The following is a 27998-nucleotide window of genomic DNA, read 5'->3' as shown; positions in this document are numbered from 1 at the left end:
GAATGGAGCTGGGAAAAGGAAAGCTGCTGAGAACTGGTCTTAACGCTTTGCACCAGGCCATACACCCTGCGCATGGGATTGCGTGGACAGACGGCAAGCAAGTGGCACTGACTGCATTGCACTTTCATAACAAAGAACTGAGGTTTGGTGACTCGACTGTCATTGTCAGTTTGAACATGTCCGTGGACTTTATTGGAGCCCATGCCACACTGCTGGCAGGCCAGCTCTGCTTGCTGTTCAGCATAAACAACATGTTAGTGTTTGGCAACTGAGCCACAATGTCTCGGAAAAGAATAAGCTTCTGGCTTCTCAGACCTGTGAAATTGGTGAGCCATTCCAGTTGCTTCCCCAGGGCTGCGTGTGGCACCCAAAGAGGGACATTTTGTCTGTACTTACCAAAAGGGATGCCTCTGTTTTATATGCTGTTCATTCAGACAACTCCAGGATTAAAGCAGATATCAAAAGCAGTGGTCACATCCACTGTGCCTGTTGGACAAAGGATGGCAATCGCTTTGTTGTCGCTATAGGCAGCGCTCTTCATTCTTATATATGGGATGATTCCCAGAAAACATTAAATGCTTGTTCCTTTTGCCCAGTATTTGATATTGGAGGCTACATTTGTGCTATTGAGGCCACGTTAGATTTTCAAATTGCGGTGACTACCAAACTTCCCCTTGATAAGATTTGCGGCTTAAATGCAGGTATTACATTTGCATTGCCAGTAGGGCCTGAATCCAGTTCTTTAACTTCACAGTCTACCCTGGTGCTTGGGGATGAGGAATACTCTATGGATCTGAGAAGAAAGCCTATAGATTCAGACAAATCAGTAGCAGTTGATTCAGTAGCTTCATCATCCTCAGGCCCCGTTGAGTTAACCTACATCCTTGCAAACCACCAGAGATCTGATCCCAGTCCTCTCATTCCTTTGAGAAGGAAGGGCTACTCTTCAGGAACTGGCCAAGATTCTTTACACTTGACCTTAGTGACTTTTGAAGGAAAGGTAACCACAACCAGAAAAGTCAGCATTCCAGGCATTTTGGTCCCTGATATAATTGCTTTTGACCTTAGAGTTCGAATTGTGGCAATAGCTTCTAACACTTGTAACATTGTTTTGGTCTGCTCAGTAACCTCATCCTGCATGCCCAACATTCAACAAATCCAACTAGATAAAAACGAACATCTCAAGGGCCTGTCCTTTTGGACAGAGAAACTCTTACTAGTTTTGATTGGGAAACAGAAGTTCACTGACCCCACACTTATTCTGTCATCTAATTCTGATAGATATATCATCCGGCTGATAATCAAAGAATTAACATTTGAGGAAGGATCATCAGCAAAATCTGACACCACCCAAAGTCTGCCATTCAGTTTTGAGTCCTCTGTGAACATTCCTGGGAAAAGAAAACATTTTGAGAATCTTGCTTCAGAGGATCACACTGTAGGGCAGGAGCTCTTAACACCAGGTAGAACTGTTATTCAGTCTCCTTGTGGCAGGAGACGACTGTTGAAAGAAATGAAGCAAAGTTCATCATCCAGTGTGAGTGATTTTGATGAGAAAATAATTGTAGGTGACCCATCCATCACGTTAGAAACTTTGAATGCTGAACCAATTAATCGGTCAGTGGCCTTATTTGGTCTTGGAGCACCTACCAGGTTTTCCAGTAGATCAGTTTTTCCTAAAGTGATTCAGGAAACTTTAAATTCTCCTAAAAACAGCAACTTGGCTAGCGAAAAGGGAGCAAGTCAAGTATCAAGAAATCTAGAAAGACTGTGTGGCAGCTTCACTGACTTACAGTTATGACTTCTTGAACTGATAGAATTCACAAAAAATGGAAAGAAACTATCTGTAGCTTACCCATCTTCTCAAGAACCACCTTTTGTTCACATCACCTGCCAGGTAACTATATTAAAATTCTCTTTGCCTTTCCCAGTGACCAGGATCAGCCATGTACCTGAGATGGGTATAAGTAGGAACCAAGTTACGTAGGGCTGGTCTGTACCAATGACCCTTTGATACAGTTTGTCATGTATCAGGCCAGTCAGCAATAGGAGGGACTGGTTTTTTTTATCCTTGTGCTGCTTTTGGCATGTCACTGGTACAAATGTGTTATTTTCAGGGTTGTGGGCTGTTATTTGGCTTGCGTAACTTTTTAAAAATTGAACATTTCTTTATTATTGCATTTATATCCCACACTTCCTCCAAGAAGCACAAGGTGGTGTACAAACATGGTTCTCCCCCTTCCAATTTTATCCTCACAACAGCCCTGTGACGTAGGTTAGGTTGAGAGACCATGACTGGCCCAAGGTCACCTGGTGAGCTTGATGGCTGAGTCATGATTTGAACTCTGGTCTCTCCGATCCCAGTCTGACATGCTAACCACTACACCACACAAGCTCTCAGTGTTTTATATATATAATATATATATAAAATGTATATAATGATATATATATAAATATTTTATATTTATAATATTTCTGTGATATATAGAGATGTAATCTGTGTCATTCCTTGGCTAGATAAAAAGGAAGAAGACATTTGGACATCTCTAGGGAGTCATGGTTGTACAAGACAGTTCAAGAACTCTCTCACGTGTGTGTGTGCGCGCGCTTACATACACAGTGTTGGTGTCTATTAGTAGGGATTCCTGAATGGATTAGATATATATTAAAGGAGAGCTGAAACAGTGGATGAAATGAAGGGTATTGCAAAAAAGTATTTTTCCGAACTAAGACATGGGAGCTTGCAGCATTGATAATATCTAATGCTTTCAGAAGGAGGTGTTTGCAAATTAGATACATGTTTATTTAGTGTGTCTGGAGGCCCATGAGTGCAATAAATATGCATATTTGTTATGCAAATAGCATCCAGAGAGCTTGAAGAAGGGGAAGTTTGTCTCCCTGCCACAGTCTGAGAAAAATTATCTCTTCAGAAGTGCTCTTTGCATTTCAAGGGAAACTTCAGGGAGACAATTTTGTGGCCAGGAGAGAAAGAAACTCCTGCTCTCTACCTCTTATGGTTCCCAAGGCTGCTTTGCAGTGGCTGCCTATGTTAATTGCATTTATACAATTAACTGCCCTTCTAGTTTAATCCTAAGTGGGAGCCCTGGAAGCATTCAAGAGGCAGCTGAACAGCCACTTGTCAAGTATGCTTTAACTTGGATTCCTGCATTGAGCAGGAGGTTGGACTCAATGACCTTATAGGCCCCTTCCAACTCTACGATTCTATGATTCTATGCTGTTAGTTCAAATGAACCAGCGAGATTGCCACAGTGTCATACACACAGGGCTGACACCAGACTTCAGTGGACACATAGCATGGTCCTACAGATAGGCCCACCATGTGCAGGCTCAATGATAGTTTGGCAGGGGCACATACTGGCCAAGGACTCTGTGGCCCATGGCTGACTGGCCTGACCTCCTCCAACCCATGCTTCTGCCCCCTGTCACTCACCTCACCCATGCTGGACCCCTGTACTTGTTTTACTGGTAGGTAGTGGCAGTGCTTTTCAATAGGAGCTGAGCCAGTGCTCAGCTCCAATCCATACTAGCCAACTCTATGTTAAATTACCCAAAATGCAGGGGTGACAGTACTGTACACTTCCAGAATTGGGGGCTGGGAAAGAGGACACTTTCTGAGTAATTGCCACATGTGATCCTCTAGACTGGTCCCCTCCTGGGCCTCCTCACAAACACAGGTGATGTTGCTGTTTGATGTCAATTTTGTGTCCTTCCTTGTTTCTTCATGTGGATCACTAATAATTGAAAAAATTAATTGAAAATTAACTTGCCCAAGGACACAAAGTAAATGGCCAGCAACAAATCCCCAAATCCTCTTTCAATCCGTGCCCTGTCCTCTGCCTCTCCCATAAAGGAACTCACACATCCCATTCATTTCTGCAGATTGTGAACATGATCCCTGCTTTTGTGGTGGGGGAGAGGTTCATAGATGTCTCTTAAGCCTTTGCCCAATCCCATTCCTTTGTCTCTCAAAAGAAACTGACCTGCTCCTACTACCTTGGGCCACTCTAATTTTTTTATAAACTGCCAAATCCTAAGAAAAATGTCATGGTGGTATACAACAAAATAATTAAAAATCATAAAATTGTAAAATCATAAAATACAGAACATATGACCAGTGCGGAATTAAATGAATTTGCTAAAAATGCTTGACAAAACAAAAACATTTTCAGCAGATAATGAACTAATCAAAATTTAGGTGTTTGTCTGATTTCAGTTGGAATGGTGTTCCAAATGATTGGTGCCACTATACTAAAAGCTTTAGTTTGCGTGGAAACTAAATAAGAGGTAACTCATAACTGTGGGACAGTCAGGAGGGCTTCTCCAAATGATTGCAGTGATCTGGACAGTCTATAAGGGATAAGGTGGCCTTTCAAATAACCTGGTCTTAGGCCATGTAGGCCTTTATACACTAACAGTAATGCCTTCAACTTTAGCTTGGTATTATACTAGTAGCCAGGGCAGAGCTTTCCACACCACTGTAAAGTGCTGATGCAAAGCTGCTCCAGCCAAAAGCCAGGGCACACCATTCCACACTAGCTGCAATTTCTGAACCAACCTCAAGAGTAGCTCCACGTAGAAGGCTTTGCAGTAGTCCAGTTGCCAATGTCTACACCACTTTGGCCTAGCTATTCCTGACCTGGAATAGCTCCAAGTTGAAGCTGGATGAAAGCACTCTTAGTCTTTGAGAATACCTGTGGGAGGGTGCAACTGCTGTTTTACAAATCATCATTTCTATCATCTTCCATTTAGTACCCTCTCCCATTATCCTTGGTTCATTACAACTCCTTACCATTTCTCCATCACTTCACTTTCACCTCTAAGGCCAAATAAACAAAAACCCACCTGCTTTTTGGTCCTGCAACAACCCTTGGTGCTGCTGTTCTGCACAAAGTGCTCAAGGGAGATGCCACCTGGGTAGCTTCTACTCTTCTGAGTTTCAGGGGAAGGTTTCCATCTCACAAGAACAGAGTCGGCAAACAAGGTGGGCGATTGTGATGGTGGCTGGATCTGTTCTCCTGTGTACTCTGTCTCAGAGGGCAATTCCCCATTCACAACATTTTCAGTTTGCAGGGCCGGCTCCAAAAGGCAGCTAGGTGTGGCCCTGGCTGAGGGCCCCTGGGGGTACAAGGGCCCCTGAGGGGCCCCACCGCTCTCCTTCTGCGATCCACAGAGCTTCCAAGCTGCCCGCCCTTCCCTCACTCCACCTACCTTTCTCTGCTGACGTCTTTTGTGGCTGTGTGCAGTGCGTGTGCAACGCTACCATTAACCAAGCTCAGGTTTCCCTAAGGTGCTGATGCCCCTGCCACCATCTTGGTTAACGGCAGAGATGTGCAAGCATAACACGCATGAGTGCCATCAACCAAGATGGCCACGGAGGCTTCAGCCCCTTACGGAAACCTTGGCCGCCAACTAGGTTAATGGTAACACAGCCCACATAGCAGCAAAAGACAGGAGACAGGTAGGTGGGGGGGGTGCGGCTACGTGTGAGTGCAAGCTGGTGCCCTTGGGGCTGGCTCTGTCAGTTTGCTTTTTTTTTTTTTAAATTCTCACAATATATGTGCAAATGCATTCTTTTAACCAAAGCATCTGCATGAAAATAGTAATTCTTTTTGGCAGATTTGTATTCTACTGCTCCCCAAGGTCCTTAGTGAGGGTTCCTCACTAAGTAGTGGGGGTGGGGAAAGAGGAGAGGATCAGCAGGACATCCCCAGTCTGCAATTCCAGGATAAAAATGCTGGCCTGCTTTGATCTTGTAATGGAGGCGTGTGAAACCTTTTGCTCGCCAAATGTTGCTGAACTACACCATCCCTGGCCATTGGCCATGCTTGCTGGAGCTGATGGGAGTTGTAGTTCAGCAGCATCTGTAGGGCCAAAGATTCCCTACACCTGGTGTAATGTAAGGATTGCTGAAACTATGTGTGATCACTACATAAATTCTTATTATTGTGCAGTGGGATTAACACTGGCACATATAGCGCTCTTCCACATTTTGTACCTGTATAAGGAACTACACACTGAGAAAAGAAACTTGTAACAAAAGAAGCAGCCTTGAACAGAGTAAGACCACGGGTCTACCTAGCTCAGGCCTGGCAACAGCTTTTCAGGGGCTCTCAGACAGGAATCACTCCCAGCCCTGTCTGGAGATACCAGGCACTGGACTTGAGACATTCTGCATGCAAAGCATGTGCTCTGTTACTGAGCTGCGGCCACTCCCAAAGGATGTAGGTAATCAAGACAGGACACATAATGTAGTGCAAACAACACTCCACAGGATTCCTGAATGCCCTGGGGGAGTTCCCAGTAGATAGAGCAGGTTACCCTGTTGAAGCCCTTGGCACACTGTGAAACAGCAAGGCACATTGGGCTTTTGTCAAAGTTGCCCCTGAGAGCCCTCTCCGGCATTGTGAAGCCCAGTTTGCACTTTGGTACATCAGTGAGCAAAGGGCAATGAAACAGGCTGGATGGCAGCTAGAGTGCAAGTGGCAAAAGACGGGCTGTGAAGCTGATTGGGCACAAGTAAAACATCATAACCATGTCTACTGTGCGGTGGTGAGGGTGGCGAAGAAGACCCACTTCTCTGCCACCATCGCATCCTCAAGTAGCCATTCAGCAGAGCTTTTCTGTATTGTCAGGGGTCTGTTTACATCAACTCCAGGAAATGGAGTCTTAGACCCTTCAGGGGCCCACTGTGAATTGTTTGCAACACACTTTGAGGGTAAAGTTGCTCACCTCCGTAGCAAACTTGATGTCTCATCCATATCTACTGTAGTCCCCAGTAGGGTGTCCAGTGCAATGTCTGCTGCAACTTCTTGGGAATGGTTTCAACTGATGCAGCCTGATGACATGGACAAGGTGCTGTGCCTTGTAGAGTTCTAGACTTGTGTTAGGGAAACAAACAGAAATCAGTGTGTGTAATGAGTCAACTTAAAAAGAACAACACAGTTGTGGTTTGATCAGAATTGCAGTTATATTTGGAGTCATGGGCAACTGAAGGCAGTTACTGTAATAATGTGCATCCCTAAGTTTGTAAGGAATAGTATATTTGGTACAAACAGCTATTTTAGAATCCTGATTAAGAGAACTGAGAAGCCGAAGGAATTTAATATAAAGGTACAATCCTCTTTTGACTGACAAAGTGGTAATTTGTTCCATCAATGAAGAATGAAAGGGAATAGGAAAATACGTTCAGTAAAGCAAGATAAATAAAGTCAAGAAAAATAAGAAACAAACGTGACAAAAAGTGAGAGGGCAGGGATAGAGAAGAGTATGAAACTGGAGGAGTCAACTGAGCCAAGAAGCATGTGAATCACCATCATATAGATAATCTTTAATAAATCCACAAACCATTTTTATAACCTGGAAGGCAATTTTGAACTGGATAGAAAACATAAAAGGGGTCGTGAAAACTGATGAAAGATGAGGGTGATATTTCTCTGCTTTATAGTGTAATAGACTACTCAAGACAGTTTCAAAAGCCAAGATTTAAAAAGTCTGTTCAGAAGTGGAAATGCAATAGTCAAAGCAGGCGAATAATGCATGAAGATATTGAAGCCCAAGAGGACAGGGTGAAGAAAGGGCATATTCTAATAATGCTCTGATGAGGTATAGCAATCACAAAATAAAAATCTGAATTAAAGAAAAACAGCAGTGTATTTGGAAATATGTGGCACAGACTTCTTACTCAGATGAAGGTTGTGGTTACTAATTCTTTGATGTTCTATAAAAGTTCCTCTTTGGTTAGTCACCTGATTAATAATTCAACCAGTTCTCTTCAGGGGATGATGTTGTTCTGTTTGGGAAAGCTCTTCATTACTGTGATTTATGTATATGGTGTTAATAGCTTGCTAACTTTTGCAAAGGATAGTCTTGCCCTTGAAGCTAAATAGGTAGGGAGAAGCAGGAGAGATTTTTAAAGCATCTTACAGTGGGCAGATTTGGCTGAAGGTCGAATATTTTAGAAGAAATAAAACAATTATATATACAGTTAACTTTGAGTCAGGATAGGACAGGATAAAACCGTGAGTTCTTGAAGGAACTGCACTGGTTGCCAATTTGCTGTACCAAGCCATGTTTAGTATTCTTTTGACGTTAAAAGCCATAAACAACATGAGACCTGGCTACCTGAAATAACAACTTAGCCTATATGAACTTGCCTGTTTGCTAAGATCTTTGGAGGAGGCCCTTCTGGCTCTGCCATAACCTGCATCAACCCATTATGTGACAACTTGGAGGAAGGCCTTTCTTTGCAGTGGCACCTACTTTCTGGAACAGTTCCCTCTGACATATGGCAGGCACTGACAGTGGGGAAGGACCATAGTTCAGTAGCAAAACATCTGTTTTAGATGCAGAAGATCCCAGGTTCAATCCCAGGCACTTCCAGGTAGGGCTGGGAAATATTCCCTGTCTGAAACCAGAGAGCCACTGCTGCTAGTCCATGTAGATAATATTGAGTTGGATAGATCAATGGTCTGACTCCGTATGAGACAGCTTCCTATATTCCTGTGATGTGCTTTCAGTGTCATCATATTTATTCGCCCAAGCATTTTCTGGTGACTGATACTTGATCTTGTCTACCGTATTTGTATATTATTATCATCATCGTTTATTAATCAGCCTTTGCCCAAAGGTCCCAGGGTAGATTACAGCAATTTTAAAACATGACGTCGAAAACAATTTAAAAACAACCTAAAAGCTTCCAGTAGGGTGGGTCCTAAAAATACATGTCTCAGGTGTCTCAGGCCAGGGTAAAGAGGTGTGTCTTCAGCATTTGCCTAAAACTGTACAGTTAAGCTGCCAGACACACCTCGGTGGGGAGGGAGTTCCAAAACTTAGGGGCCACCGACTTCCGGGAAGGGTGACTTCGCTTGTGCCTGCTTTTGAGACGGGCTCCCGCCTCAAAAGAAGCTTATTCAGATATAAATCAGTCAGAACATTTTTTTTTTGACTGATGAAATTTCTCCCGGGCAGGGAGAAACGTAGAGATCAACCTCAAAAGCCTGTTTTTGTTGGGAGGACTGGATTTCATTAATTTATGAGAAAAGGTCCAGCCAGCAATGCCGGACGGACTTCCGAACAAGCTCTATCTGTTTAACGCGATACGTTTATCTTTTCTTCAAAGAGAAAACAGACTAACAGGCAAGCACCCTTCTTTCTACTATTTTTTTTACTTGGTTTAAATTGCTGCAGCAAAAAGAGATTTGTCAATTTAATCAGCTTTAAAGAGCTTCTGGGTGAGTTATAACTCTTCTCTGTTATTCACGAAATTAACAGCTTATCTCTGTTTCTATTGCAAAAAGCTGTCCTGGAAGTGCATTCTAAAGATATACACAGAAGAGGGATTTCTATTCCGAGGAACATTATATTGTCTGGGACTATTCTCTTTTTGGTCTATTTTATTTTGACGAATCTGCTTCTTCACGACGCCGCTAACTGTTTTGATGCTGGGAACTAAATTTGTTTTGTATTCTTGAACATAGAGAGATAAGGCAGGCTGCTCTGTTTATACTGTGATGTCATCAAGCCTGGAATATTAACCCAATTGTTGCTGAAATAAGAAGTGGTTCTTCTTTATTTTTGTTTTGCTTGTTTTCGTGGTTTTAAAAAATGGCAATCAAGAAAGTGGCTGAGAATCTGGAAGTAATTATGTTTCAGAAAATAATGGATGAGATTGAGATAACGAAACAAACCCTGCGACAGGGCAGTAAGGAGCTGAAAATTGAACTGAGCAAAATGACGCAGGAGCTTAAAGAAATAGGGGATCCTGTGAGAGAGGAGAATGAGATTAGAGATGAGAAAAGAAAAAATAAAGGGAAGATACAAGCCCTGGAGATTGGAACAAATGTGGAATTGGAAAAAGATCTGGAGTTTATGGATATTAGAAATAAAATCTACTGTTTGGAATTTAACGTTATCTCTGAAGAAATTAATGAAGATATTAGAGATAAAGTTATCAATGGCTTGGATAAACTTCTGGACTGGAATGATGTGATGGAGCTTGATATAGAGAAAATCTATGGAATTAACAGCAGCCATGTGACAATGGAAAAACTCTCAAGAGATGAACCAGTGCGTTTTGTAAAAAAGAAGAACAGAGATATGACTTTACAACAATATTTCAGCAACTTATTCAGAATTGATGGCAAGAAAATATTTGGGATAGAGGAAATTCCCATCAGACTCTTATTATATGACTATGGCTATGACAGCAAGATTATTATGGAATACTGATAATGGAAGATTGGACACTGAAATTACTGGACTTAACAGGACTATTGAAGATGGAAGATGGAATTAATAGGGATAATGGAATAATGGCTATTGAAATTATTGGACCTAACAGATTTTGATGAGATGGATTAATCGATATGTTTATTTGGACTATGGTTATGACAATAAGATTATTATTATTATTAACGAGATGGATTAATCGACATGTTTATTTGGAGAAAAATTGATAGATATATTTCTTAAAGAATTGAAACCTCTCTTTGACTTTTTGTGGAAAGAATAAAGTAATGTTTATGAGATTTGATGATTAATTAAGATAACTACTGGAGGAAAGTGATTTTATAATATAATTTAAGAGACAGGATTGTTATATATTGTAGACCTATAACTGATTTGATCTGCGACAAATGGGAAGTCAACATTTTATTTTTTTTTGTTTAATCATTTTTGCTTTGTTTTGTTTTTTGTCTTTGAATGTTTTATGATTTTGTTTTCTATGTTTTATGAAAATTCGAATAAAAATTATTGTAAAAAAAAAAAAAAAACTTAGGGGCCACCACAGAAAATGCCCTCTCCCAGGCCACCACTCAACACCTGAAAAGGTCTGTAGGGAAGGAGGCAGTCTTTCAGATATTTGGGACCTAGATCATTTAACGCTTTAAACACTAGCATGAGCACCTTAAATTTGGCCCAGAAAGAAACTGGCAACCAATGCAGCTTTTAAAACTGGGGTTATACAAGTTCTAAATGGAACCCCAGCCAGTGATCTGGCTGCTGCATTTTGGACCATTTGAAATTTCCAAGTCATCTTCAAGGGTAGCCCCACTTAGAGCACATTGCAAGAATCCAATCTGGAAGTTACCAGAGCATGGAGTACTGTGGCCAAGTCATTGTATTTTGCTTAATGTGGTTTTATAGAATTGTTTCATATTGATATTAGGAACACAGGAGGCTACTTTACACTGAGCCAGACCCGTAGGGTCATCTAGCTCAGTACTGCCTACACTGACTGGCAGTAGCTCTCCAGGATGTCAGGCAGAAGTCTCTCCATCTGGAGATGCCAAGGATTGAACCTGGGATCTTCTGCATGCAAAGCAGATGTTCTGTGACTGAGCTATGGCCTTTCCCCATATTGTACACTGCCACGATATTTTCTTTTGAATGAAACATGGTATTTAAATATTACTGCTGCTGCTGCTGCTGCTGCTGCTGCTGCTACTACTACTAGGATAGCATGAGATATGATAGAAGTGGCAAATCTTTTTGGCAAATGAACTCCAAGGTGGTTATTTTTAGCTTCTCGTGCTCTTCAAAATATTATGTTGCTGTAAAAGTTAAGTGAGAATGGGAAGAAATTTAGTCAAAGCCACAAATAAGAGAGCACAGTGTTACTGCCTGAATTAAAACAAATCTAACAGTGAATTGCAAGTATTTCTGATGCATCGGTGAGGCTCGAGGGAGTGGTGGTGATAGTAGTATGACATTTGTGGAATTATGTAATGGGCTGCCTAATGTTTCATTTCTGGGATGTTCCCTTTCTAATATGTGTGTGTCTGTGTGTGCGTATGACAGCAATGTTGAGTGCTGGTTGAGGCTGATGATGGGAGTTGTAGTTCAAAATATTTGTAGGACTCCAGGTTGGCAAAGATTGCTGCAAAGTTAAGAACTTGACAGGGAGGATTTTAAAAGGGTGCCTAGAGATGTCCTTTTTATTGTGCATTTGTGATTATTTATGCTCATGATCAGTCATGACACTTGCTTTCAATGCTTGCAAAGGTTTTGGATCGGTCACACTGCTTAATTTCCAGTCAGAGTCTAGCTGTTACTTCCTGCTGAAATCTCATAGCTTTTCATACCACAAACATTTTGGGGTTTGCCCCATTTTGTTGTACTGTAGTCCCTCTGGAGAGCAATAATGTGATAGGTAGCCTTGAGGAAGCTTTATTTATTTATTTATTTATTTATTTATTTATTTATTATTTGATTTCTATCCCGCCCTTCCTCCCAGCAGGAAGCATCATAGAACAACTAACGAAACAGAATAAATCCACCACTAATGCACTATTATTGTGTCAAGAATATGTTTCAGAATACATCTGCAATAAAACACCAGTTTGGAGGATCTTGCTGCACCATTCAGAAATCAATTCCTGCCTTTGTCTATTCCCTCCCTCTCCTCCCACACATACACACACACACACTTTCCTGGTGCCTGTGCCATCTAACTAAGGACAAAATGATCTGTCAATTTCGGATCTCTGGGTCTCTCATTTTTTCAGTCTTAAATTCAGTAGTTCACATTTCTGCACCAATATGCAATTATTTATTTATATATATATATATATATATAATGATATTTCTCCAGCGTTTTAGTGCAAATTTCTCCTAATAAACACATTTATGTAGGCAGATTTGACAAAGGTACACATTTTTGCAAGCAATTTCTCCTAACATAATGCATTTTTGTATGTTATTTTCACTCATATATTATTTTTTTATGCCCACTTTCCCCTAATATATGCATTTTTATAAACATTGCTTGGTTGGAGAACTCCGTCACAAAATTTGGATATGTGTGAATTTTGACAGATGGCTGTATTTCAGTTCTCATATTGCTTTGGAAAGTGCAAATTCGATAAATTCAGCTTTAAATGCGAACTGAATCAAATTTCTTCCCCATCCCTACATCTGACGCAAGCCACTTCACCCTGCTCCACGGCAGGGCCAGACCTGAAAGGAAGTGTTTGATGAAATCAAGATAGTTATGACTTTCATTAGATGAGAAAAGGAGGGATTGCAAAAGTGCAGTCATGTTAATCGGCTACTGCAAAGAAGACCCTGGATCTTGCCCCATACACCGGGGGTGGAGAAATTCAGGCCGGGGGGGCTGATTCTAAGCCTTCAAGCCTCTCTATATGGCTCTTTGCACTCTTACCAGCCCATACTCCCTTCCCAGGCCACTGCCCCTGTTTGGCACCCTCCTTGAATGTTTTTGCCTGGCTGGAACACGTCCTTGAATTCTGATAACGCCTCTTGCTTCCCTGCTTGGAGGATAAAGTGGTGTGTGGCAGTAACAGGGAGGTGCTAGAATTCCACCCAATTTTGATTTGGTATGGAATTTTGCATTGATTCACTTATTCTCAATTGTTGAGGATTAGATTTACTGTAGTGATTTTCGCAGCTGTTTTCAAAAACATATATTTTTTTAAAAATCTGCCTCTAAAATATCTATATTACAAACTATAATTGTATTGATATTTCCTTTCATTTTTCAATATTTCCTTTCAAACTATTGACATTTCCTTAAAAAAAATATCAATATTAATATTGATATTGTTTGTGAGGGGAAAAAACCCAGATCGGTTAAGGTTAAGGTGGTTAAGGTGCTGGACTATGACCTGGGAGACCAGGGTTCGAATCCCCACACAGCCATGATGCTCACTGGGTGACCTTGGGCCAGTCACTGCCTCTCAGCCTCAGAGGAAGGCAATGGTAAACCCCCTCTGAATACCACTAACCATGAAAACCCTATTCATAAGGTCGCCATAAGTCGGGATCAACTTGAAGGCAGTCCAGTTCCATTTTCAGCGGACAAAGAACAAACTCAAATTGATACCAGCCTGTTAGGTCAACGGAATGCTTTTGAACCGGCCCCATAACATTTACATTCATTGCTTCACTCCCTTTTGCTTCTGGCCCTGTCCACCACTGTAATATGGTCCCTGTGAGGTTGCTCAGAAGAGAATGCGGCCCTTGTACAAGAAAGGTTCCCCACCCTTGCCTTACATACTAGTCTGCAACATGAGCTTCTGTAGGCGAGATCCTGCTGTACATAGGAGCAGTCATGATTATGAAACAATAGCGCTTGCTTTAGTTGGAATGGATAGGTCCTTCCACTTATAATTCTCCATAATATTATTGTTTAAATTTATATTCCAACCTTCCTCCACAAAGGAGCCCAGGGTGGCATAGGAGTAAGCCCCTTCCTTTCCTCCTTCATCTTCACTGCAGCAGCATAGCAACCAAGATACACTTCTCCTGGCTTGCCAAGATGGCAAACATTCATAAGTGAAAGGGGAAACACCTGAAGTTGGCTGCTTAGTACCACTTGCTGCAGTATCCCTGGGATGAATGTTCCATATTTTTAGAAGACTGAGAAATACATGGAAAAAAAATATTTACATGAGAGCCAGTGTGGTGTAATAGAGTGTTGTGTGCAGTCGCCTGCTCCACCATGACGCTTAATGGATGACAGCTGGCCAGTCGCTACCTCTCAGCCTAAACTCTGAGTTACTCTAAAGGGGGGAGTGGGGGAGTAGTCATCTGAGTAGTCACACATATGTGGGCAGCTCCACAGAACAAAGCTCTGAACCTTCTAGAGCAAGGTGATAAAAAGATTTTTGGCTATAACAGAATTTTAATAGATAGAAAAATAAATATAATTTCCCCCTCTTGAAGTCCAGCTATCAGTTCCCTTGATCTGTCAGGGCTGAAAGAGGCTTCTGCCGTTATTTCCCTTCAACAGCCCCCACAATTATTGCTGTGGGGGCCAGATGTTAAACAAACAGCCGCTGCCTTCCTGCTGGACCCTATGCAGGCTCTCAAGCAGGGCTGTGGAGTCGGAGTCGGACAGTAGAAAAATAGAGGAGTCGGAGTCGAAGGTCTGGCTTACCGACTCCACAGCCCTGCTCTCAAGCCTCCTAGAGTATACCATGGCTTCTGATTTGTCCAATGCCTAATCACTGGGGGTAGAATTTTAAGTCGGGTGGGGAAGGGTTTTTTTTTGCCCCTGACGGCCATATTCTCGTAATGGTAATCTGTTGGGGGCTGCATGCTAGCAGTGGGCCTGGCCAAAGCCACTAGTGGGCAGGATCTCCCCTCGCCCTCCCTTCTCTGTCATTCTCTTTTCTCCCTCTCCCACTCTCTGTCCAATGAGCTGCCAGGGGAGGGACAGAGTGCTCTTGCTGAAGGTCTGAACTAATCACTTACAGCAAGGATTGCCACCTTTTTTGGACCAAAGGGCACATTTCAAAATTTGAGAGACTGTTGGGGGCACCAGTCACAAAATCGTTATCATGGGGGTGTGGCATAACACAAAATGGCTACCATGGGGGCATGGCATAACAAAACTAGAGAGTAGTCATGGTGAAACACTTCCCATAATTGTATTTCAATACTAGTAAAGGCTTGACCTATTGAATTTCTGTCTGCAAACAGCTGCTAAAGGGATAAGAACCCTGCTTTTCCTCAATCCCGACCTTAAAGCCAAGCCTAGGCTGCCATCCTGTACCCACTGCCGATCAGTTGCTGGGGGGGGGGAACACATTCCAGCTCCCACCAGGTTTTAGAGTAAAAAGGGGCGGAGTTTGACTATTTATTTATTTCCCACCCTGCCTCCCAGTAGGAGCCCAGCCTAACATCCTGTGTCCCTGTTTTCAGAAGCGAGAGGTGGAGACACACTGGAACTGGTAGAACAGTGAGTGTGTTGCTACCCATAGCGTGTGGTTATGGTTTTGGTATGAACTGTTAAGGAATATTTGGATTCTCTTTGTTTTGCAGAAGCATGACACCAGCCTGGCTTTCAAACATTAGATGAAGTGGTGGTGAAGCTATTTCTCAATCTGTAGGTAAGGGTAACAACATAATGGTTCAAGGTACATGTGTTAATGCACAAAGCCCTAAACAACTTGGGCCCAAAGTACTTTAAGGACCGCCTGACTCCCTATGTTCCATGACCATCTGAGTCACTGAGATCTGATGGAGCACTTTTCGTGGTTTCCCCACACCCTTGAGGTTCAGTTGGCCTCCACCAGGGACTGAACCTTTAGTGTCGTAGGCCCTGCCCTATGGAACTCCCTACCAATAGAGGTTCAGCAGGAACCATCCCTTCTTTAAGTGTCTCTTGAAAACCGGACTTTTTAGACAGGCCTTTTTTTCCCCAAGCTATGCAGTCTTTATTGATGCTTTTATTATTGTTTTTAATGATGTTTTTATTGGTTTTTAATTTTATAATGTTTTTGTATGTTGCAAGCTGCCTTGATGTACTTTCATGAAAGTGTGGCTTATAAATACTTTAATAAATAAAGGAATATTTATTACATTTATATCCCACCTTTCCTCTATGGAACTCAAGGTGCTGTACAAACATGGTTCTCCCTCTCCCAATTTTATCCTCACAACAACCCTGTGAGGTAGGTGAGGCTAAGAGATAATTATTGGTCCTAGCCTGACATTCTAACCACCAAACCATGCTGTTCCCTGTGAAAAAAAACCCTACACATAGAAATTAGTATGCTATGGAGTATAGGCTTTTGAAATCTAGTTTTTCTCTGTGCAGGATTTTTTGTACAGAGGGGCATTCAATCACGTGAGTTCCTACCAGCTTATGATAGACTTTAATCTAGATACAGATTTACCATCTTATTTTGCTGTTTGTGAGAATTAGACCATTTTGATGGTGTGTAAATCAGAAACCTAAAATGGTCTTTTTTAATTGAAAGGAAAGGCATTTAAGATTAAGGTGGGAATCAGCTTGGGTAGTTTTTAAAAAAAAATCAGCTTCAAAGAGATTTCACAACTGATCAGCAGATCAACCCATTCCCCCTCCCGATGTGGCTAACAGGAAAGCTTTGCTGTAGGTGACCACTGTGTTCACAGCCTAAGAAGGCATCCTAGTGTTTTCAATGGGGACTTACTACCTTGTGTATTAGAACTACACCCAAGATGAGGAAAGGGGAGGAAGATTTCATAACAATTCCCTTTATTTCCAAACATTAGGTTTTGAGTGCTGTTGCTTATATAGCCAATAGGGCTCCATCTATGCCCAAGAGGGAGGTAGCAGGCTTGAGAAAATCCCAACATTTTTAGAAGTACAAGGAACTTAGAAGAAACCCCAAAGGGGGAAACTCCCCAAAACAGCCCAATGAGGACTGAGCATGGTCAGTGTCTGCAGAATGCTGAGTAACTGTTGAAGAGGGAAGTGAAATAGACTGGCTGGAATCCTGAACTTCATTCAGTACTGCGCACTGCAACATTTGTTCCCACTTGTAATGAAAGTGAAGTATTGAAAAAAAATTCTTCAAGAGCAGAATAGACAGGATTATACGGCCCCATCTGTGCTATACATTTAAAGCAGTATCATACCACTTTAAACTGTTCCTGGGAACTGTAGTTAGTTAATGGTGCTGAGAGAGTTGTTAGGAGACTCCTGTTTCTCTCCTAAAGCATTTCAGGCTGCTATGCTTGATGTAGTTATTTGGAGAGATGTTCCTTAAACAGGACCTGTTCCTGGTTCATACAGTTATTTCTCCCACACACGAGTAGCTATAGCCAGTCTGTTCTTGGCCAAATGCATGTTCTCCACATTCAGCTCAAACATAGTAGAAGGAGTTGAAAACTTGAAATACAGGACAAAGTAATCCCCCCCCCCAAAAAACTTCTAGCAACCTCCAGACACCATGGAAAGAGGGCTGTTCACTAGGATGATGGGTTGCTCCAACTAGCTAGCCATTATGAGCTGTGATTGTATGGAATTTATTATCAGCAAGATAAAAATTAGCCTTTATATTAAATTCATACTAAATAAAATAAACTCAACAAACACAAAGTAAAACAATTATCCCCTAAGGTTTCTTAGGGGAATCTTTTCTCAGACCCATTTAATTCAGTATTTTTGTATACCTGCTGGAGTGATATGTAAAGCATTGCTGATAGAGCATCCTTTGTTGTCTCTCTAGATTTCTTTGTTTCCTTTTCCTCCTTATTTTCAGCCCCTAAAGCAGTCATGGAGTCATGATCCAAAGCATGTTCCCAATCTAGATTGGGGGCCCATGCCAGCTTTCTGCTGAAAATAACTCCATGCTGATTTTTGCCCCTAAAAGGGCTGTTTACTGCAAGCAGCATTTGGGAAGGGGGGGTAGCAGCCTATGGAAATAAAGATAGTGGCAGTTGCTGCAGCAGTTTGGTTGACACTTATCAAGGTGGTTGGCAAGGATGAGTGGTGACTCTTAGCAGAGCAGAGATGTGCCAAATAAAATGGCTGCAGCAGCTGCCAGCTTTATTACCTGTGAATGCATTGGGCACATTGGGTTCAGGGACATTTTGGAGAAATAGAGATGGTGGTGGTGTTGCAGCCAGACACTTCTCTACTCTATTGAGCGCCACCACCAAAACAGGTATAAATTTAAAAAGCATTAAAAGGGGTGTTAGCCCTCCAGGGCCCATTTGGCACTAGCATTTGCCCCAGCTTGTTAGGCCTGCCTAGCAGTATGAGAATACAGTCTGTAATCACATGGACCAGAGACTGTAGGTATGCTGCTGCTGATGACCAAAAAATGATGGTCATTTCTCTGCACGGTCCCAATGCAAGCTTCAAGTGTTTTCTGAATGAAGTAGGGCCTAGCTGTGTGGGGCTACTCTCTCTCTCTCTCTCTCTCTCTCTCTGTAGGACTTGCTGTATCCTACTTTTATCTTGCCTGATGGAGCCTGGGTTCTGGTATTAACACTGGCAGATTTCAAACATTAGTGTGTTAGATACATATCTTAGTGCCCAACGTTCAAGAGATAAAAACTGGTCCCATTCTTAAAGAACACAGGGCATGCAACAGGACAGAGATGCAAACACAGCCACCGCTTAAATGTTAGTTGAGCACACAGATCCAATTTTGAACATTTTATGATGATAGAGTGACCCCTCCTAGGTTTCCTTGAACTATTTCATGCCTCTGCCATCAAACATTACTGGGTATACCTGCTCAACCCTCAATCTGCCCAGTTCCTACACCTCCATGTTGCTTCATAATCCCAGTTTTATGGGGATAATTAACAATAATTAATGTGAAATAAATGTCACCAATATTCTAACAAGATGTTTATTCCTGTATACTTGCTTATGTGCTTGAAGAAACATTTTTCGAGCTGTAGCTGAAGAAACAAGAACTGTTCTCCTCTGTGATGGCAAGGTTCATCTGCATTTAGTCCAGCGACTTTTTGATATGCTTATTGTCGAAATGAAACATGGTAAGTTCTCTTCATGACTGCTTCTTTTAACACTGCAAGTATTTATTAAGCAAATCATATATTTCAGGGAACATCAGTCATGCTGTCAACAGCTCTTTTACACATACATCCTCCAGTGGGACACAAATTCAGCTGAATATTGTCCCTAAACTCTTTGCTGGCACTTGGTCTGACACGTTTATTCTCCCAAGTGCATGTTTCTGTCTCATCACTTCCCTGACACTGATCAAGCCCTCCCCAGTTGCCCATAGGTAGCATGGCCCATATCTGCAGCCAGCTGACTAGTTGACTATGTCCAGAAAAAAGTTACATATTACCAGGCCTCCCCTCTTGCAGCACAGCACCCCAGTCAAGCTACTAATGCTCATTTGGGTCTAGTGTCATCCTGTAGCATTAATACAGAAGTTGTTCTTACTGCCCTTAAGAAATGAATGGCTATACATAGACTTAATATTTAGTGTGATTCTGCAGCAGTCCCATAATCAAAGCAATCTGATTTTTGCCTCTGTTTACTGGATTAAGTAACTGGAAAAATAAAACTCATAGGAAAGATTTCCTAGTAGGTTTTCTGACAACTTAATACCTTTATCAGATAAAAACACCATATACTCAATAATATGTCACAACATGTCTTTCAAATTGTAAAGCTGCCAATTCTTTAGATTAGTTTAATCTACACTGAGAACAGAAGGAGCTCACGAACCTAATCTTCCAAGCTCCCACCTTTGATTTAGTTGTGCAGGTAGAGAATAGTCAAGAGAGGAAATATCTTCCTTTTACATGGTTTCCTCATTTATGCCTATACTTACTTAATTACTTATTTAACACTTCTACAATGTTTTTGGCAAGTGGCTTTATCGTACACTGCAGATACATTAATGACAAGCACGTGCTGTGGGATTTTGGTTTCTGTTTTAGATTAATATATGTTACTTATAAATAAATGGACGTTTAGATGAATAAATAACTCTCCAAAACATTTTAGAAGTTAATTTGTACTGTCTCTGATCCAGCAACAATGGTGTAATTATCCATCCCTATGTAATTGACATGGAGTAGCTTTGCTGTATGTAGGAAAATAACTAAATGAATGAGCACAACAACAAACTTGTTGGTTGTGATTTCTTTAAAAATTCTGTTACACTACAATTAGAGGGGGGGGAAGCCCATCGGACTAAGGCTGCATACACACCAACGTTTAAAGTGCATGACTTCCCCAAAGAATCCTGGGAACTGCAATTTGTTAAGGGTGCTTAAATGTTCTCTTCTACTCACACACACACACACACACACAAAGTGAGATATTTTTACAGATGTTTTGAGGCTGAGGTGTGAAACTCAGTACAGCACCCTGAGTGACACAGCAAGACCAGTTGTTTGGTGGCAGAGAGTTGAGATGGGGTCCCTCCCCAATCTTTGCACCCCTAATTATTATAAATAGTCCCAGTTGAACTTCATGTATTCAGTAAAAGTTGTGACAGCAGTTAAATTCAATATCGCTGTCCAGTGTCAACATAAAAGTGGGTTAAAATTAAATGAGGTATTCTTACGTAGTATTATGTTTGTAGCTAGTGTTTGCCACACCCCAGTTTTTTTAAAGGGGCAAGTTGAATGCTCCTGCCCTATAGTCTTATAGCAGAGTACATAGTCTCCCAATACACACATACAAAATTGCCTGTTTTTAGGTGGCACTCATTAGCCAATAGAGGACCATGGCACTGATGCCAAAGCATGTCACACAGCATTCACTACATCAATGGATTCATTGCTAGGGAAAAGCAGCATGTTCCTGGCTGCTCCTTTTAGCAAGGAGAGTGCTGAAAATTGCAGTTCCCTCACAATTGAAAGCTTTTTCTAAGGCAACGTAATCTGGCAAGTCCTCAACCAGTTAGTGGCCCTATGTAACAATGTAATCTGGCAAGGCCCTAAAATAATATATTTTATTTATATAGCCCCTCTAATAGAACATTTGGTATGCATTGTCTCGATAAGGTAGAAAACCTAACAAAAACATTGTAGCATTTGTTTTAATCATAGTTGACTTGTAGCCAGTGGGCCAGATGTGGCCTTCAAGGTTTGTCTGTGCATTCCATCAGACCCTGCTGCAATCTCTTTGCAATTGACTGTTGATATTTAATTTTTATGGGACAATCAATGTTTAAAAATTACAAAAGCTTCTTAATCCCTCAGTCAGATCCTCTCACTGATAGATACACCTCCCCTCTCATCCTCTAGATTTATTAAATGTTTTCTCAATGGCAATGGAATCCTATACATGTCTACCGAATTCAGTGGGTTATTCCTAGGAAAGTGTATATACAGTAAGATTGCAGCCATAGTTGCAAATTTTATGCCATACTTCCTCTTTAGTGGTTAGTTTTTCTCCAATATGTTAAGCATGTATTTGAGAGAGAACTGTAATACTTGTGTTCAAGCGCTAAAAGTATCTCCAGGTCTAAAGGGATGAAAAACCATACACAAACCCTTTGTTTCCCTCCCTCACAAATAAACGTTGTTTTCTTCTTTCATCCTGTGGTTATTATTATATTGTATACAGTAGGGCCTCACTCATATGGCGGGTTACGTTCCGCACCCCCACTGTAAAGCGAAAACCGCTGAAAAGTGGAACACATCGAATAGAATGGCACATGACGTCCGAAAACCGCTGTAAAAGCTGAACAAGTGCCGTATGAGTGGGGCTTTAGTCTAATTGCATCTAATTGAGAACGCCGCATTAGCGAAGCGCCCTAAAGCAAAGCGCCATAAAGTGGGGCCCTACTGTTGACTTGCTGCCAGAGGCAAAATGGTAGCCAATACTAATACCAATTAAGTGAAGAGACAGAACTATATAAAGAGTGAGTGTAGCCTTGAGCATTTTAAGTTTACAAATGTAAAGAGCAATCTTGTACATGTCTGCTCAGAAGAAGGTCCCACTGAGTTCCGTGGGGTTTTCTCTCAGGTAAACAGCCATTGTGTTACAGGCGTAACAGCATTTACAGAATGTTAAGTATATGATTTTGGAAGTGTTTTTTCTTCACGTTTTACATATATAATTGGCAATAAAATTGTGTAGATTTACACACAAGCACAGGGTGGTTTATAGAATCAAAAGGCTGTCCAGAATTGGAAAGAAGGCATTAACTGGAAAAGATTAGAAGTTCATGGTTGGTAATGACAATCTTCTTATGATGTGACAGACAACATGAAAACAAAGCAGCATGTGTAGGTGCTTAATTAATCGTTTAACAAAAAAGATAACTTTCTGTGCTTTCAGATATATTATTATAACAAAACAAAATTAATTTTAAATTTAATTTTAGTTTTAATTTTCTAGAAGGCAAGTGGAGTGCACAGATTATTATTTCCCATCACATCTTATTGGGTGCAAGATACATCATCTATAAAAGGTAGCAGTTCTGAATATAGGCATGCACAGTAAAACAACAACAACCCCTATTAGTAGAAATTGAAGCTAAAGTTAAGTTCTATATGACAACTGCCTTGGCTCCTTTCTTGTAGATTCAGAATTTAACCTGAACTGTAGATTGGGAAGATTTAACAATGAATGAAATATAGTATTGGAAGATAACTGTGACTGCCCTGCTCCGCCCTTTGCCAAGCTGGGAGGAAACAAATCACAGCACTGGCTTAGTGTTGCATGGAAACCAGTACTCATAGTTTGTTTCTCTCCAAACAAACTGTGAGAGGAAGCCAAGGTTTGTTCTTTAATTATCTGTGCAAAATAGGCCTTCATGTGCAGAACAGATTCTCTAGATACAGGTTGATATCACTTGCATGTTGCTCCATGAGAAAACAACTGTTCTATCTGCCAAAGATGTCTCCAAGGGGTTACCTTGAGATTTGAGTTGCCCTTGAATAATAGCCATGTGAGTTGAATCATGTTGGGCCAAATAAATTAGTGCATCTCTAAGATCTCTTTTTCCCCTGTTTTTGTAGTTGCTCCCTGTCTGGCCAGTTTTAAAAATTGAGAGGAAGATTTTAAATTAGTCAGGGAGCAAGCTCAACATATAAGTCATTCTCCCTCCTCACACATACCAATTCCTCCTGCAAAGCTACTGGAACAAAAAGGGTAAACTATACATGCTGTTCAGTATTGTTATTAGGAAATGATCCCTGAATGTTAAAATCTTCAGTTACTCCTAGAAAATCTAGATGTGTGAGTTGAAGTCATGGCAAAAGAAAGACATAATAAAAAATTGTGTTTCATTGCTATCTCTTTCCCATTCCTTTATTTTTATTTTTTATGTATTACATTTATATCCTACCTTTCCTCTAAGGAGCTCATGGTGTACATTATTCTTCCTCCTCTCCATTTCATCCTCACAACAACTCTGTGAGGTAGGTTAGACTGTGACTGGCCCAAGATCACCCAGCAAGCTTCATGGCTGAATTAGGATTTGAACCCTGGTCTCCCAGGTCCTAGTCTGACACTCTTAACTACTATACCACACTGGCTGTTTTTAGTGTACACAACATTTTCAAATTGCGAGGCTTTGCTGTTCCTTCTCCTCCCCCTCCACCACCATCATGCCAGAGACAGTGGGACCAAATGCAAATTACCCAAAAAAGGAAGAAAAATCTTGAGAATTGGTTTGTCCAACTTGGTTCAAAACCTACATCATCACAATAAGCCATTAAGCTTTGTAACACTTCAGTAAGAACGTTGAAAAAAAGACAAGAACAAAGTTTAGGGTGAACACTAACATTTAGAGCTTATCCACACAGGAACATTACTTAGTACTAAAGACACTGTTTTACTTCTGTTTTCTATTTGCACCATCCACACTAAGGGCTCAATGCCAGCTGCAAACAGTGTTTTCTATTCACAGTGAGGGGAAGGATCAATCATGCAATTTCCTACTGACCACATCCTCTAATTTAACATTTCCACTTCTTCTGGTTGCTTAGCAGCCAAGCATGCTCAGTTTATTCTACCAGCTGCAATAGGTTCCATTTAAAAAACAAACCCCGGAAGTGCAATTATTTGTATTTTCCCTGGTATGATACAGCTGAAATACAAATCTTTCTTTGAGCAGTGATACACTTTTGTACACAACTTAGAGGCAAAAGAAAAATAATGGCACTGCTTGCAGCAATATAACAAAGGCCAGCAGAATGGAGGAGAGCAGCCAGAAGTTGCTTGTCAGCCCACAGGAAACAAAACAAAAGAAGGGAGGAGGACATAGTGGGCACGGAGAGGGGAACAATTGATACACCCACCCTCCCTTTTTGTATTATCAGTGGATTGGGTTAGTACAGATTTATAGAGGGAAAACTGCATGATAGCTTCTGTTTGCTGGTAATGTCATGTGAACCATGTGAATTAAAAGGATATGTGAGTAGTACCAAACATACAATAAACCACAGTGTAGATGAGCCCTTAGGCAGGGACTTGCAAAGCTAACATAATGATTATACATTTATATATGCTAATGCTTTGTTGTCTTTTTCTTCTAGGTTCTTCTTGGATTGTTCTTACTGCAGATGGTGAAGGTTTTATACCATTAACAACTAAAGCAAAGCAAGAGATAATCATAAGGGAGGGAAATGATTGTATGGACATCTGTGGGAGTCACTGCTTCAAAAGAAACATTTCTTCACAACCACCAAGCAGTGTGACATAATGAGGCAAAAAAACTATGTTCTTCAGTTTAAAAAACTGCATAGGTAGAAAATTATCTGCAGAACTTTTGACTGCATTTTAACTAAAACTCACATGACTTGTGTTCCACTGTAGTTAATCCTCCTCACGGCAATCCATACTACTGTCATGTCTGTATCAACTGAGGGTACAGACTGAGATTCCAGACACTGGGCTGGAGAACACTGAGCTAAAAGTAATGCCATCACAATGGATAAATATTGCCATATTCAAATTTGAATATGAAACTAAGTTTGATAGGTTGATAAACGTTTACCTTAAGGGTTCTGGGGATATCAAAAACTGTGGAGTCTATATATAATGCTGAAATTCTGAAGCAGAATTCTTTAGTCTGTTTTCATTTTTCATGTGCCATGGCTCCTCCCAGCACCATGGTCAGAATCTAAAGAACACTTAGGAAGCAACAAAGTGAGGAACAAAAATACAGTCGTGTGGATTCTAACTTCTGGGGAGTACAACTCTACTCACAGGATATTCCTGCTGGCATATGGGGATGGAACTGATTTTCACAATTTCCCCTTCCCGTTGTAGCCCCCTGTACCCTCTGAAAACCTACTCCAGTGTGCTGTAGTGGTCAGAGTGTTGCCATTGGACCAGTAATCATTTCTTAGGTAACCTACCTCACTGAGTTATTTTAAGAATAAAATGGGGAAGAACCATGTATACTGTATGTTACTTTGAGCTCCTTGGAGGAAAGGTGGGATATAATGGTGATTTTAAAAAATCCCTCTGGAACAGAATGGGAGGTGGCAATGGAGGCTGCAGAGGGAAAGGAGAATTGGCAAAAATCACCTCCCCCCCTTCCACCTGCAGGAATGTCCAGTATTATTTATTTATTTATTAAATTTCTATACCGCCCGACTAGCATAGCTCTCTGGGCGGTGCACAAGAAAGCAAACAGATATATACAATAAAATCCAATAACATACAACGAAAAATACAAAAGATAAAAAATCTAAAAACAATTACAGCAGGTTTTAAAACTAAATTAAATTAAATTAAAAGCCTTGGAAAAGAGGAAGGTTTTAACTTGGCGCCGAAAGGATAACAATGTCGGTGCCAAGCGCACCTCATCGGGGAGACTGTTCCACAATTCGGGGGCCGCCACTGAGAAGGCCCTGGTTCTTGTTACCACCCGGGCTCGGAGGAGGGCCTTCGATGAGGAACGCAGTGAGCAGCATTTTACACTAGGGAACTCTTAATCCAGCCCACATGTGTTTATTTTGCCACAAATGAAGTAAGATAGACACAAGTGCAATTATTATACATGACATCAGAGAATGTATGTGTTGCATTTGCTTTTTCCTACATGAACTGAAGCATGAAGCAGTTCTTAGATTATACTGTTACTGTTTTTTACATAATGCAAATTGTTTTTGTAAACAGTTTCCCCATTCCCAACAACACTTTCTACACATATGATGAAATCCTTATGGCAGGATATAATTTTTTGCTGAGAATTCCCTTCTGGTTCATTATTCCAGCATTTCAGATTTCTCAGATACGTAAGAGCAGCTGGCCTTTATTTCCACTCTGGCTATGAGCCAAACTGAAGGTGACATGGAAGATCTGTGAGTAGGATCTCCCGTGATAGCTGTATCATGTGAGACAAATCAAAGCTTTGAAAGAGTGGTTTAAATTGAGAAAACGGTGCAGGGAGAAGGATGAAACACTCTTCTCCTAGCACCATGGGCACAATTCAAATTGGGGTTGCAGGGTGTGATTGTTTTTAATTAAGAAAAAATGGAAGATCCTATTAACATATCTGTTACATTGCATCTAGTCTGGCTTTTAGTTTAACCTAAGTTTACAGTGGCCCAAAGTCTAATATAACCAATAGTGAAGTCCTAGCCCAAGGACAAATTTAATATTTTCTCCAAAGTTCAGTACTAAGGCATGTTTACATTGCAAACTTAAATTGGTTTAAGTGCTACAGCTTCCGTCCACAGAACATTGGAAACTATATGTCTGTGATGTTGTGAAGGCTCTCATAGAATGACTGTGCCCTTAGAACAATGCTATTCCGTGTTCTGTGGTAAAAACGATCAACCAATTTGTTCTTGTAATTTAATTTTGTAACACAACAATTTTGTGGATCTTTAAATTGTTATTAATAAATAAAAAAATATTTTGGGGAATATTTTGTTCCCAAAGCTTCTAATTTTGGACTTTTGATATGAAGGCAGCTTGTTTTTGATTATTGACAATGAAGCACAAAGGTGACACTACTAGCCTGAATATGAACAAACTGCTACAATATAATTTATGAAACTTTAAATATACTGTGTAATGTGACAGTTTCTGCATCCATTTTCTCTACCTGGATCATATTTTTATAGTTAAAACACAATTATCAAGACGTGATTCTACATCTGTGCCAGCAAATGCATGTTTATAAATATGGGAGTTGTTTTGACAAATATATTCAGATTATTAAATGTTTCTAGTTAATGCCATGGAGTTACGCCCTGGGGATATTTGGGAAGGGAGGAGGCTTACCCTTTTCCTTATGAAGAAGCTGCTACTTTTAAAATACCTGATATATTGCCTGTGATATTTCATTCATGTGGTTTGGAGTCATGAATGATAGAGGAAGACTCCGCTCTTTCTCCTGTAACTGTAATTCCCAGCCTTACCTCCTCATCGCCCTTGCTACTGTATAGCTTACTCAGCCTTTGCTCCAGGACTAATCAGTGACTCTTAATTTTCTGTTCTTCCTTCTATTACCACCTCTTTGCTTCACAGCAAGCCTTGAAGAGCTTTCAAGATAATGCTGGACATTTTCACAAAACAGCAAAAAATGGGGGTAGGTGGGATCCTAACAATGATTTGATATAATTTCTAAAAAGTTTAGAGCAGTAGCCATGTTAGTCTCTTGCAGCAGCAGCAGCAGCAACAGAGTCTAGTAGCACTTTAAAGACTAACAAATTTATTATGACATACATTGTCATGGACTATAGTCCACTTCATCAGATATATGAAGTTTTATCCTCAGTTACAGATATTATGGGTTGTTTGTGGGTGCAGGGGAACTGTAAACAGTGAGGTC

General features: G+C 40.9%; 1 pseudogene; it reads left to right on the top strand.

The window, feature by feature from the left end:
* The first annotated feature begins 2 nt into the window (after positions 1–2).
* On the top strand, positions 3–24911 carry LOC133382965 (WD repeat and coiled-coil-containing protein-like; annotated as a pseudogene).
* Positions 24912–27998: the final 3087 nt, after the last annotated feature.

This window comes from Rhineura floridana, chromosome 4 (assembly GCF_030035675.1).
Source record: "Rhineura floridana isolate rRhiFlo1 chromosome 4, rRhiFlo1.hap2, whole genome shotgun sequence".
NCBI lineage: Eukaryota > Metazoa > Chordata > Lepidosauria > Squamata > Rhineuridae > Rhineura > Rhineura floridana.
Note: the sequence above shows the minus strand (reverse complement) of the source record. Positions and strands in the feature narration are given on the sequence as shown.